At 34.4% G+C, this 13,653-nt stretch overlaps 13 non-coding genes across 13 annotated transcripts; all 13 read left to right on the top strand.

Annotated features, from left to right (window-relative positions):
• Positions 1-509: 509 nt before the first annotated feature.
• On the top strand, positions 510-581 carry TRNAG-UCC (transfer RNA glycine (anticodon UCC)). Its single transcript has one exon. It is a non-coding gene; the product is annotated as a tRNA-Gly (tRNA).
• A 793-nt stretch (positions 582-1,374) lies between these two features.
• TRNAG-UCC (transfer RNA glycine (anticodon UCC)) lies at positions 1,375-1,446 on the top strand. Its single transcript has one exon. It is a non-coding gene; the product is annotated as a tRNA-Gly (tRNA).
• Positions 1,447-2,211: 765 nt separating this feature from the next.
• TRNAG-UCC (transfer RNA glycine (anticodon UCC)) lies at positions 2,212-2,283 on the top strand. The gene has a single exon. It is a non-coding gene; the product is annotated as a tRNA-Gly (tRNA).
• A 1,452-nt stretch (positions 2,284-3,735) lies between these two features.
• On the top strand, positions 3,736-3,807 carry TRNAG-UCC (transfer RNA glycine (anticodon UCC)). The gene has a single exon. It is a non-coding gene; the product is annotated as a tRNA-Gly (tRNA).
• Positions 3,808-4,573: 766 nt separating this feature from the next.
• TRNAG-UCC (transfer RNA glycine (anticodon UCC)) lies at positions 4,574-4,645 on the top strand. The gene has a single exon. It is a non-coding gene; the product is annotated as a tRNA-Gly (tRNA).
• An 802-nt stretch (positions 4,646-5,447) lies between these two features.
• On the top strand, positions 5,448-5,519 carry TRNAG-UCC (transfer RNA glycine (anticodon UCC)). Its single transcript has one exon. It is a non-coding gene; the product is annotated as a tRNA-Gly (tRNA).
• Positions 5,520-6,327: 808 nt separating this feature from the next.
• Positions 6,328-6,399, top strand: TRNAG-UCC (transfer RNA glycine (anticodon UCC)). Its single transcript has one exon. It is a non-coding gene; the product is annotated as a tRNA-Gly (tRNA).
• A 1,618-nt stretch (positions 6,400-8,017) lies between these two features.
• Positions 8,018-8,089, top strand: TRNAG-UCC (transfer RNA glycine (anticodon UCC)). The gene has a single exon. It is a non-coding gene; the product is annotated as a tRNA-Gly (tRNA).
• Positions 8,090-8,848: 759 nt separating this feature from the next.
• TRNAG-UCC (transfer RNA glycine (anticodon UCC)) lies at positions 8,849-8,920 on the top strand. Its single transcript has one exon. It is a non-coding gene; the product is annotated as a tRNA-Gly (tRNA).
• Positions 8,921-9,681: 761 nt separating this feature from the next.
• Positions 9,682-9,753, top strand: TRNAG-UCC (transfer RNA glycine (anticodon UCC)). Its single transcript has one exon. It is a non-coding gene; the product is annotated as a tRNA-Gly (tRNA).
• A 765-nt stretch (positions 9,754-10,518) lies between these two features.
• TRNAG-UCC (transfer RNA glycine (anticodon UCC)) lies at positions 10,519-10,590 on the top strand. Its single transcript has one exon. It is a non-coding gene; the product is annotated as a tRNA-Gly (tRNA).
• A 1,691-nt stretch (positions 10,591-12,281) lies between these two features.
• Positions 12,282-12,353, top strand: TRNAG-UCC (transfer RNA glycine (anticodon UCC)). The gene has a single exon. It is a non-coding gene; the product is annotated as a tRNA-Gly (tRNA).
• A 795-nt stretch (positions 12,354-13,148) lies between these two features.
• Positions 13,149-13,220, top strand: TRNAG-UCC (transfer RNA glycine (anticodon UCC)). Its single transcript has one exon. It is a non-coding gene; the product is annotated as a tRNA-Gly (tRNA).
• Positions 13,221-13,653: the final 433 nt, after the last annotated feature.

The raw sequence follows: 13,653 nt of genomic DNA on the forward strand, positions 1-13,653 counted from the left end.
TATTGGTTGTCTAGCTTTTAACACCAATTTACTCTTGCAGAAATGCGTGGAGAAAGACTTGTATATCCCTCCAATATTCACAGTTTCAACCATTTTCAAACCCTACTGTGTATTAAATGTATCTTTTCAATCATTAAAGGGAGTGCTTTGCAGTCCAGACTTCGTGTTACACTGGTGGGCATAGCGTTCTTCTAAGCAGTTGACTTGGTTTTTATACCGGACTGCCTTTCTCTTTTACCTTTTAACATTTTAAAAATTGTCCCACTGAAGATCAATTCCTTTTGCCAGTAATGGAGGTGTAGCCAAATCCTTTGTTCATGGCCAACCAATTCATTTTCTTTTCTCAATTCTTTGAAACCTTTGTGTAAAAAGTGGACCATGAACATTGAACTTATGCACAGATAAGCCTCTTTCGTTCAGGAATTTCTTTTCAATTCATTATTTAAATCCTGTTTTATGATTGCTCACTAGATTTTGCAATTGATTTTTAAACAATCAAAAAAAAAAAAGCGTTGGTGGTATATTGGTGAGCATAGCTGCCTTCCAAGCAGTTGACCTGGGTTCAATTCCCATCCAACGCATTGTGTTTATAGTATTGAATCGTTAGTTCTTCAAGATGCTGCATAAAAAGTGCTCAGAACATAAACTGCTTAGAGAACTTTTAATAGTTTAAAGAATTTTGAAATTTTTTCATATGACAACTTCTTCTTCTTCTTCTTCTTCTTCTTCTTCTTCTTCTTCTTCTTCTTCTTCTTCTTCCATATTAATGGAACTCTCATTCACTGTATGCTAGAATAATGAACAATTAAAAATTAACAGTTCTAAATAGACTGGTGCCAATAAGACTATTGAAATGCATTTTCTTATTGGTTGTCTAGCTTTTATAACCAATTTACTCTTGCAGAAATGCATGGAGAAAGACTTGTATATCCCTCCAATATTCACAGTTTTAACCATTTTCAAACCCTACTGTGTATTAAATGTATCTTTTCAATCATTAAAGGGAGTGCTTTGCAGTCCAGACTTCGTGTTACACTGGTGGGCATAGCGTTCTTCTAAGCAGTTGACTTGGTTTTTATACCGGACTGCCTTTCTCTTTTACCTTTTAACATTCTAAAAATTGTCCCACTGAAGATCAATTCCTCTTGCCAGTAATGGAGGTGTAGCCAAATCCTTTGTTCATGGCCAACCAATTCATTTTCTTTTCTCAATTCTTTGAAACCTTTGTGTAAAAAGTGGACCATGAACATTGAACTTATGCATAGATAAGCCTCTTTCGTTCAGGAATTTCTTTTCAATTCATTATTTAAATACTGTTTTATGATTGCTCACTAGATTTTGCAATTGATTTTTAAACAATCAAAAAAAACAAAAGTGTTGGTGGTATAGTGGTGAGCATAGCTGCCTTCCAAGCAGTTGACCCGGGTTCGATTCCTGGCTAACGCATTGTGTTTATAGTATTGAATCTTTAGTTCTTCAAGATGCTGCATAAAAAGTGCTCAGAACATAAACTGCTTAGAGAACTTTTAATATTTTGAAATTTTTTCATATGACAACTTTTTCTTCTTCTTCTTCTTCTTCTTCTTCTTCTTCTTCCATATTAATGGAACTCTCATTCACTGCATGCTAGAATAATGAACAATTAAAAATCAACAGTTCTAAATAGACTGGTGCCAATAAGACTATTGAAATGCATTTTCTTATTGGTTGTCTAGCTTTTATAACCAATTTACTCTTGCAGAAATGCGTGGAGAAAGACTTGTATATCCCTCCAATATTCACAGTTTCAACCATTTTCAAACCCTACTGTGTATTATATGTATCTTTTCAATCATTAAAGGGAGTGCTTTGCAGTCCAGACTTCGTGTTACACTGGTGGGCATAGCGTTCTTCTAAGCAGTTGACTTGGTTTTTATACCGGACTGTTTTTCTCTTTTACCTTTTAACATTCTAAAAATTGTCCCACAGAAGATCAATTCCTCTTGCCAGTAATGGAGGTGTAGCCAAATCCTTTGTTCATGGCCAAACAATTCATTTTCTTTTCTCAATTCTTTGAAACCTTTGTGTAAAAAGTGGACCATGAACATTGAACTTATGCATAGATAAGCCTCTTTCATTCAGGAATTTCTTTTCAATTCATTATTTAAATCCTGTTTTATGATTGCTCACTAGATTTTGCAATTGATTTTTAAACAATCAAAAAAAACAAAAGCGTTGGTGGTATAGTGGTGAGCATAGCTGCCTTCCAAGCAGTTGACCCAGGTTTGATTCCCGGCCAACGCATTGTGTTTATAGTATTGAATCTTTAGTTCTTCAAGATGCTGCATAAAAAGTGCTCAGAACATAAACTGCTTAGAGAACTTTTAATAGTTTAAAGAATTTTGAAATTTTTTCATATGACAACTTCTTCTTCTTCTTCTTCTTCTTCTTCTTCTTCTTCTTCTTCCATATTAATGGAACTCTCATTCACTGTATGCTAGAATAATGAACAATTAAAAATCAACAGTTCTAAATAGACTGGTGCCAATAAGACTATTGAAATGCATTTTCTTATTGGTTGTCTAGCTTTTATAACCAATTTACTCTTGCAGAAATGCGTGGAGAAAGACTTGTATATCCCTCCAATATTCACAGTTTCAACCATTTTCAAACCCTACTGTGTATTAAATGTATCTTTTCAATCATTAAAGGGAGTGCTTTGCAGTCCAGACTTCGTGTTACACTGGTGGGCATAGCGTTCTTCTAAGCAGTTGACTTGGTTTTTATACCAGACTGCCTTTCTCTTTTACCTTTTAACATTCTAAAAATTGTCCCACAGAAGATCAATTCCTCTTGCCAGTAATGGAGGTGTAGCCAAATCCTTTGTTGGTGGTATAGTGGTGAGCATAGCTGCCTTCCAAGCAGTTGACCCCGGTTCAATTCCCGGCCAACGCATTGTGTTTATAGTATTGAATCTTTAGTTCTTCAAGATGCTGCATAAAAAGTGCCCAGAACACAAACTGCTTAGAGAACTTTTAATAGTTTAAAGAATTTTGAATTTTTTTCATATGACAACTTCTTCTTCTTCTTCTTCTTCTTCTTCTTCTTCTTCTTCTTCTACTTCTTCTTCTTCTTCTTCTTCCATATTAATGGAACTCTCATTCACTGTATGCTAGAATAATGAACAATTAAAAATCAACAGTTCTAAATAGACTGGTGCCAATAAGACTATTGAAATGCATTTTCTTATTGGTTGTCTAGCTTTTAACACCAATTTACTCTTGCAGAAATGCGTGGAGAAAGACTTGTATATCCCTCCAATATTCACAGTTTCAACCATTTTCAAACCCTACTGTGTATTAAATGTATCTTTTCAATCATTTAAGGGAGTGCTTTGCAGTCCAGACTTCGTCTTACACTGGTGGGCATAACGTTCTTCTAAGCAGTTGACATGGTTTTTATACCGGACTGCTTTTCTCTTTTACCTTTTAACATTCTAAAAATTGTCCCACAGAAGATCAATTCCTTTTGCCAGTAATGGAGGTGTAGCCAAATCCTTTGTTCATGGCCAACCAATTCATTTTCTTTTCTCAATTCTTTGAAACCTTTGTGTAAAAAGTGGACCATGAACATTGAACTTATGCACAGATAAGCCTCTTTTGTTCAGGAATTTCTTTTCAATTCATTATTTAAATCCTGTTTTATGATTGCTCACTAGATTTTGCAATTGATTTTTAAACAATCAAAAAAAAAAAAGCGTTGGTGGTATATTGGTGAGCATAGCTGCCTTCCAAGCAGTTGACCTGGGTTCAATTCCCATCCAACGCATTGTGTTTATAGTATTGAATCTTTAGTTCTTCAAGATGCTGCATAAAAAGTGCTCAGAACATAAACTGCTTAGAGAACTTTTAATAGTTTAAAGAATTTTTAAATTTTTTCATATGACAACTTCTTCTTCTTCTTCTTCTTCTTCTTCTTCCATATTAATGGAACTCTCATTCACTGTATGCTAGAATAATGAACAATTAAAAATCAACAGTTCTAAATAGACTGGTGCCAATAAGACTATTGAAATGCATTTTCTTATTGGTTGTCTAGCTTTTATAACCAATTTACTCTTGCAGAAATGCGTGGAGAAAGACTTGTATATCCCTCCAATATTCACAGTTTCAACCATTTTCAAACCCTACTGTGTATTAAATGTATCTTTTCAATCATTAAAGGGAGTGCTTTGCAGTCCAGACTTCGTGTTACACTGGTGGGCATAGCGTTCTTCTAAGCAGTTGACTTGGTTTTTATACTGGACTGCCTTTCTCTTTTACCTTTTAACATTCTAAAAATTGTCCCACAGAAGATCAATTCCTCTTGCCAGTAATGGAGGTGTAGCCAAATCCTTTGTTCATGGCCAACCAATTCATTTTTTTTTCTCAATTCTTTGAAACCTTTGTGTAAAAAGTGGACCATGAACATTGAACTTATGCACAGATAAGCCTCTTTTGTTCAGGAATTTCTTTTCAATTCATTATTTAAATCCTGTTTTATGATTGCTCACTAGATTTTGCAATTGATTTTTAAACAACCAAAAAAAACAAAAGCGTTGGTGGTATAGTGGTGAGCATAGCTGCCTTCCAAGCAGTTGACCCGGGTTCGATTCCCAGCCAACGCATTGTGTTTATAGTATTGAATCTTTAGTTCTTCAAGATGCTGCATAAAAAGTGCTCAGAACACAAACTGCTTAGAGAACTTTTAATAGTTTAAAGAATTTTGAAATTTTTTCATATGACAACTTCTTCTTCTTCTTCTTCTTCTTCTTCTTCTTCTTCTTCTACTTCTTCTTCTTCTTCTTCTTCTTCCATATTAATGGAACTCTCATTCACTGTATGCTAGAATAATGAACAATTAAAAATCAACAGTTCTAAATAGACTGGTGCCAATAAGACTATTGAAATGCATTTTCTTATTGGTTGTCTAGCTTTTAACACCAATTTACTCTTGCAGAAATGCGTGGAGAAAGACTTGTATATCCCTCCAATATTCACAGTTTCAACCATTTTCAAATCCTACTGTGTATTAAATGTATCTTTTCAATCATTAAAGGGAGTGCTTTGCAGTCCAGACTTCGTGTTACACTGGTGGGCATAACGTTCTTCTAAGCAGTTGACTTGGTTTTTATACCGGACTGCTCTTCTCTTTTACCTTTTAACATTCTAAAAATTGTCCCACAGAAGATCAATTCCTTTTGCCAGTAATGTAGGTGTAGCCAAATCCTTTGTTCATGGCCAACCAATTCATTTTCTTTTCTCAATTCTTTGAAACCTTTGTGTAAAAAGTGGACCATGAACATTGAACTTATGCACAGATAAGCCTCTTTCGTTCAGGAATTTCTTTTCAATTCATTATTTAAATCCTGTTTTATGATTGCTCACTAGATTTTGCAATTGATTTTTAAACAATCAAAAAAAACAAAAGCGTTGGTGGTATAGTGGTGAGCATAGCTGCCTTCCAAGCAGTTGACCCGGGTTCGATTCCTGGCCAACGCATTGTGTTTATAGTATTGAATCTTTAGTTCTTCAAGATGCTGCATAAAAAGTGCTCAGAACACAAACTGCTTAGAGAACTTTTAATAGTTTAAAGAATTTTGAAATTTTTTCATATGACAACTTCTTCTTCTTCTTCTTCTTCTTCTTCTTCTTCTTCTTCTTCTACTTCTTCTTCTTCTTCTTCTTCTTCTTCCATATTAATGGAACTCTCATTCACTGTATGCTAGAATAATGAACAATTAAAAATCAACAGTTCTAAATAGACTGGTGCCAATAAGACTATTGAAATGCATTTTCTTATTGGTTGTCTAGCTTTTAACACCAATTTACTCTTGCAGAAATGCGTGGAGAAAGACTTGTATATCCCTCCAATATTCACAGTTTCAACCATTTTCAAATCCTACTGTGTATTAAATGTATCTTTTCAATCATTAAAGGGAGTGCTTTGCAGTCCAGACTTCGTGTTACACTGGTGGGCATAACGTTCTTCTAAGCAGTTGACTTGGTTTTTATACCGGACTGCTTTTCTCTTTTACCTTTTAACATTCTAAAAATTGTCCCACAGAAGATCAATTCCTTTTGCCAGTAATGTAGGTGTAGCCAAATCCTTTGTTCATGGCCAACCAATTCATTTTCTTTTCTCAATTCTTTGAAACCTTTGTGTAAAAAGTGGACCATGAACATTGAACTTATGCACAGATAAGCCTCTTTCGTTCAGGAATTTCTTTTCAATTCATTATTTAAATACTGTTTTATGATTGCTCACTAGATTTTACAATTGATTTTTAAACAATCAAAAAAAACAAAAGTGTTGGTGGTATAGTGGTGAGCATAGCTGCCTTCCAAGCAGTTGACCCGGGTTCGATTCCTGGCCAACGCATTGTGTTTATAGTATTGAATCTTTAGTTCTTCAAGATGCTGCATGAAAAGTGCTCAGAACACAAATTGCTTAGAGAACTTTTAATAGTTTAAAGAATTTTGACATTTTTTCATATGACAACTTCTTCTTCTTCTTCTTCTTCTTCTTCTTCTTCTTCTTCCATATTAATGGAACTCTCATTCACTGCATGCTAGAATAATGAACAATTAAAAATCAACAGTTCTAAATAGACTGGTGCCAATAAGACTATTGAAATGCATTTTCTTATTGGTTGTCTAGCTTTTAACACCAATTTACTCTTGCAGAAATGCGTGGAGAAAGACTTGTATATCCCTCCAATATTCACAGTTTCAACCATTTTCAAACCCTACTGTGTATTAAATGTATCTTTTCAATCATTAAAGGGAGTGCTTTGCAGTCCAGACTTCGTGTTACACTGGTGGGCATAGCGTTCTTCTAAGCAGTTGACTTGGTTTTTATACCGGACTGCCTTTCTCTTTTACCTTTTAACATTCTAAAAATTGTCCCACAGAAGATCAATTCCTCTTGCCAGTAATGGAGGTGTAGCCAAATCCTTTGTTCATGGCCAACCAATTCATTTTCTTTTCTCAATTCTTTGAAACCTTTGTGTAAAAAGTGGACCATGAACATTGAACTTATGCACAGATAAGCCTCTTTCGTTCAGGAATTTCTTTTCAATTCAGTATTTAAATCCTGTTTTATGATTGCTCACTAGATTTTGCAAGTGATTTTTAAACAATCAAAAAAAAAAACAAAAGCGTTGGTGGTATGTTGGTGAGCATAGCTGCCTTCCAAGCAGCTGACCCGGGTTCGATTCCCTGCCAGCGCATTGTGTTTATAGTATTGAATCTTTAGTTCTTGAAGATGCTGCATAAAAAGTGCTCAGAACACAAACTGCTTAGAGAACTTTTAATAGTTTAAAGAATTTTGAATTTTTTTCATATGACAACTCATTCTTCTTCTTCTTCTTCTTCTTCTTCTTCCATATTAATGGAACTCTAATTCACTGTATGCTAGAATAATGAACAATTAAAAATCAACAGTTCTAAATAGACTGGTGCCAATAAGACTATTGAAATGCATTTTCTTATTGGTTGTCTAGCTTTTAACACCAATTTACTCTTGCAGAAATGCGTGGAGAAAGACTTGTATATCCCTCCAATATTCACAGTTTCAACCATTTTCAAACCCTACTGTGTATTAAATGTATCTTTTCAATCATTAAAGGGAGTGCTTTGCAGTCCAGACTTCGTGTTACACTGGTGGGCATAGCGTTCTTCTAAGCAGTTGACTTGGTTTTTATACCGGACTGCCTTTCTCTTTTACCTTTTAACATTTTAAAAATTGTCCCACTGAAGATCAATTCCTTTTGCCAGTAATGGAGGTGTAGCCAAATCCTTTGTTCATGGCCAACCAATTCATTTTCTTTTCTCAATTCTTTGAAACCTTTGTGTAAAAAGTGGACCATGAACATTGAACTTATGCACAGATAAGCCTCTTTTGTTCAGGAATTTCTTTTCAATTCATTATTTAAATCCTGTTTTATGATTGCTCACTAGATTTTGCAATTGATTTTTAAACAATCAAAAAAAAAAAAGCGTTGGTGGTATAGTGGTGAGCATAGCTGCCTTCCAAGCAGTTGACCTGGGTTCAATTCCCAGCCAATGCATTGTGTTTATAGTATTGAATCTTTAGTTCTTCAAGATGCTGCATAAAAAGTGCTCAGAACATAAACTGCTTAGAGAACTTTTAATAGTTTAAAGAATTTTGAAATTTTTTCATATGACAACTTCTTCTTCTTCTTCTTCTTCTTCATATTAATGGAACTCTCATTCACTGTATGTTAGAATAATGAACAATTAAAAATCAACAGTTCTAAATAGACTGGTGCCAATAAGACTATTGAAATGCATTTTCTTATTGGTTGTCTAGCTTTTATAACCAATTTACTCTTGCAGAAATGCGTGGAGAAAGACTTGTATATCCCTCCAATATTCACAGTTTCAACCATTTTCAAACCCTACTGTGTATTAAATGTATCTTTTCAATCATTAAAGGGAGTGCTTTGCAGTCCAGACTTCGTGTTACACTGGTGGGCATAGCGTTCTTCTAAGCAGTTGACTTGGTTTTTATACCGGACTGCCTTTCTCTTTTACCTTTTAACATTCTAAAAATTGTCCCACAGAAGATCAATTCCTCTTGCCAGTAATGGAGGTGTAGCCAAATCCTTTGTTCATGGCCAACCAATTCATTTTCTTTTCTCAATTCTTTGAAACCTTTGTGTAAAAAGTGGACCATGAACATTGAACTTATGCACAGATAAGCCTCTTTTGTTCAGGAATTTCTTTTCAATTCATTATTTAAATACTGTTTTATGATTGCTCACTAGATTTTGCAATTGATTTTTAAACAATCAAAAAAAACAAAAGCGTTGGTGGTATAGTGGTGAGCATAGCTGCCTTCCAAGCAGTTGACCCGGGTTCGATTCCCGGCTAACGCATTGTGTTTATAGTATTGAATCTTTAGTTCTTCAAGATGCTGCATAAAAAGTGCTCAGAACACAAACTGCTTAGAGAACTTTTAATAGTTTAAAGAATTTTGAATTTTTTTCATATGACAACTCCTTCTTCTTCTTCTTCTTCTTCTTCCATATTAATGGAACTCTCATTCACTGTATGCTAGAATAATGAACAATTAAAAATCAACAGTTCTAAATAGACTGGTGCCAATAAGACTATTGAAATGCATTTTCTTATTGGTTGTCTAGCTTTTAACACCAATTTACTCTTGCAGAAATGCGTGGAGAAAGACTTGTATATCCCTCCAATATTCACAGTTTCAACCATTTTCAAACCCTACTGTGTATTAAATGTATCTTTTCAATCATTAAAGGGAGTGCTTTGCAGTCCAGACTTCGTGTTACAATGGTGGGCATAGCGTTCTTCTAAGCAGTTGACTTGGTTTTTATACCGGACTGCCTTTCTCTTTTACCTTTTAACATTCTAAAAATTGTCCCACTGAAGATCAATTCCTTTTGCCAGTAATGGAGGTGTAGCCAAATCCTTTGTTCATGGCCAACCAATTCATTTTCTTTTCTCAATTCTTTGAAACCTTTGTGTAAAAAGTGGACCATGAACATTGAACTTATGCACAGATAAGCCTCTTTCGTTCAGGAATTTCTTTTCAATTCATTATTTAAATCCTGTTTTATGATTGCTCACTAGATTTTGCAATTGATTTTTAAACAATCAAAAAAAAAAAGCGTTGGTGGTATATTGGTGAGCATAGCTGCCTTCCAAGCAGTTGACCTGGGTTCAATTCCCATCCAACGCATTGTGTTTATAGTATTGAATCTTTAGTTCTTCAAGATGCTGCATAAAAAGTGCTCAGAACATAAACTGCTTAGAGAACTTTTAATAGTTTAAAGAATTTTGAAATTTTTTTATATGACAACTTCTTCTTCTTCTTCTTCTTCTTCTTCTTCATATTAATGGAACTCTCATTCACTGTATGTTAGAATAATGAACAATTAAAAATCAACAGTTCTAAATAGACTGGTGCCAATAAGACTATTGAAATGCATTTTCTTATTGGTTGTCTAGCTTTTATAACCAATTTACTCTTGCAGAAATGCATGGAGAAAGACTTGTATATCCCTCCAATATTCACAGTTTCAACCATTTTCAAACCCTACTGTGTATTAAATGTATCTTTTCAATCATTAAAGGGAGTGCTTTGCAGTCCAGACTTCGTGTTACACTGGTGGGCATAGCGTTCTTCTAAGCAGTTGACTTGGTTTTTATACCGGACTGCCTTTCTCTTTTACCTTTTAACATTCTAAAAATTGTCCCACTGAAGATCAATTCCTCTTGCCAGTAATGGAGGTATAGCCAAATCCTTTGTTCATGGCCAACTATTTCATTTTCTTTTCTCAATTCTTTGAAACCTTTGTGTAAAAAGTGGACCATGAACATTGAACTTATGCATAGATAAGCCTCTTTCGTTCAGGAATTTCTTTTCAATTCATTATTTAAATACTGTTTTATGATTGCTCACTAGATTTTACAATTGATTTTTAAACAATCAAAAAAAACAAAAGTGTTGGTGGTATAGTGGTGAGCATAGCTGCCTTCCAAGCAGTTGACCCGGGTTCGATTCCTGGCCAACGCATTGTGTTTATAGTATTGAATCTTTAGTTCTTCAAGATGCTGCATGAAAAGTGCTCAGAACACAAATTGCTTAGAAAACTTTTAATAGTTTAAAGAATTTTGAAATTTTTTCATATGACAACTTCTTCTTCTTCTTCTTCTTCTTCTTCTTCTTCTTCTTCTTCTTCTTCTTCTTCTTCTTCTTCTTCTTCTTCTTCTTCTTCTTCTTCTTCTTCTTCTTCTTCTTCCATATTAATGGAACTCTCATTCACTGTATGCTAGAATAATGAACAATTAAAAATCAACAGTTCTAAATAGACTGGTGCAAATAAGACTATTGAAATGCATTTTCTTATTGGTTGCCTAGCTTTTAACACCAATTTACTCTTGCAGAAATGCGTGGAGAAAGACTTGTATATCCCTCCAATATTCACAGTTTCAACCATTTTCAAACCCTACTGTGTATTAAATGTATCTTTTCAATCATTAAAGGGAGTGCTTTGCAGTCCAGACTTCGTGTTACACTGGTGGGCATAGCGTTCTTCTAAGCAGTTGACTTGGTTTTTATACCAGACTGCCTTTCTCTTTTACCTTTTAACATTCTAAAAATTGTCCCACAGAAGATCAATTCCTCTTGCCAGTAATGGAGGTGTAGCCAAATCCTTTGTTCATGGCCAACCAATTCATTTTCTTTTCTCAATTCTTTGAAACCTTTGTGTAAAAAGTGGACCATGAACATTGAACTTATGCACAGATAAGCCTCTTTCGTTCAGGAATTTCTTTTCAATTCATTATTTAAATCCTGTTTTATGATTGCTCACTAGATTTTGCAAGTGATTTTTAAACAATCAAAAAAAAACAAAAGCGTTGGTGGTATGTTGGTGAGCATAGCTGCCTTCCAAGCAGCTGATATGGGTTCGATTCCCTGCCAACACATTGTGTTTATAGTATTGAATCTTTAGTTCTTGAAGATGCTGCATAAAAAGTGCTCAGAACACAAACTGCTTAGAGAACTTTTAATAGTTTAAAGAATTTTGAATTTTTTTCATATGACAACTCCTTCTTCTTCTTCTTCTTCTTCTTCTTCTTCTTCTTCTTCCATATTAATGGAACTCTCATTCACTGTATGCTAGAATAATGAACAATTAAAAATCAACAGTTCTAAATAGACTGGTGCCAATAAGACTATTGAAATGCATTTTCTTATTGGTTGTCTAGCTTTTAACACCAATTTACTCTTGCAGAAATGCGTGGAGAAAGACTTGTATATCCCTCCAATATTCACAGTTTCAACCATTTTCAAACCCTACTGTGTATTAAATGTATCTTTTCAATCATTAAAGGGAGTGCTTTGCAGTCCAGACTTCGTGTTACACTGGTGGGCATAGCGTTCTTCTAAGCAGTTGACTTGGTTTTTATACCGGACTGCCTTTCTCTTTTACCTTTTAACATTCTAAAAATTGTCCCACTGAAGATCAATTCCTCTTGCCAGTAATGGAGGTGTAGCCAAATCCTTTGTTCATGGCCAACCAATTCATTTTCTTTTCTCAATTCTTTGAAACCTTTGTGTAAAAAGTGGACCATGAACATTGAACTTATGCATAGATAAGCCTCTTTCGTTCAGGAATTTCTTTTCAATTCATTATTTAAATACTGTTTTATGATTGCTCACTAGATTTTGCAATTGATTTTAAAACAATCAAAAAAACAAAAGCATTGGTGGTATAGTGGTGAGCATAGCTGCCTTCCAAGCAGTTGACCCGGGTTCGATTCCCAGCCAACGCATTGTGTTTATAGTATTGAATCTTTAGTTCTTCAAGATGCTGCATGAAAAGTGCTCAGAACATAAACTGCTTAGAAAACTTTTAATAGTTTAAAGAATTTTGAAATTTTTTCATATGACAACTTCTTCTTCTTATTCTTCTTATTCTTCTTCTTCTTCTTCTTCTTCTTCTTCTTCTTCTTCCATATTAATGGAACTCTCATTCACTGCATGCTAGAATAATGAACAATTAAAAATCAACAGTTCTAAATAGACTGGTGCCAATAAGACTATTGAAATGCATTTTCTTATTGGTTGTCTAGCTTTTATAACCAATTTACTCTTGCAGAAATGCGTGGAGAAAGACTTGTATATCCCTCCAATATTCACAGTTTCAACCATTTTCAAACCCTACTGTGTATTAAATGTATCTTTTCAATCATTAAAGGGAGTGCTTTGCAGTCCAGACTTCGTGTTACACTGGTGGGCATAGCGTTCTTCTAAGCAGTTGACTTGGTTTTTATACCGGACTGCCTTTCTCTTTTACCTTTTAACATTCTAAAAATTGTCCCACTGAAGATCAATTCCTCTTGCCAGTAATGGAGGTGTAGCCAAATCCTTTGTTCATGGCCAACCAATTCATTTTCTTTTCTCAATTCTTTGAAACCTTTGTGTAAAAAGTGGACCATGAACATTGAACTTATGCATAGATAAGCCTCTTTCGTTCAGGAATTTCTTTTCAATTCATTATTTAAATACTGTTTTATGATTGCTCACTAGATTTTGCAATTGATTTTTAAACAATCAAAAAAACAAAAGCATTGGTGGTATAGTGGTGAGCATAGCTGCCTTCCAAGCAGTTGACCCGGGTTCGATTCCCAGCCAACGCATTGTGTTTATAGTATTGAATCTTTAGTTCTTCAAGATGCTGCATGAAAAGTGCTCAGAACACAAACTGCTTAGAAAACTTTTAATAGTTTAAAGAATTTTGAAATTTTTTCATATGACAACTTCTTCTTCTTCTTCTTCTTCTTCTTCTTCTTCTTCTTCTTCTTCTTCTTCTTCTTCTTCTTCTTCTTCTTCTTCTTCTTCTTCTTCTTCTTCCATATTAATGGAACTCTCATTCACTGCATGCTAGAATAATGAACAATTAAAAATCAACAGTTCTAAATAGACTGGTGCCAATAAGACTATTGAAATGCATTTTCTTATTGGTTGTCTAGCTTTTAACACCAATTTACTCTTGCAGAAATGCGTGGAGAAAGACTTGTATATCCCTCCAATATTCACAGTTTCAACCATTTTCAAACCCTACTGTGTATT

This window comes from Mixophyes fleayi, chromosome 3 (assembly GCF_038048845.1).
Source record: "Mixophyes fleayi isolate aMixFle1 chromosome 3, aMixFle1.hap1, whole genome shotgun sequence".
In the NCBI taxonomy this organism is placed as follows: domain Eukaryota; kingdom Metazoa; phylum Chordata; class Amphibia; order Anura; family Limnodynastidae; genus Mixophyes; species Mixophyes fleayi.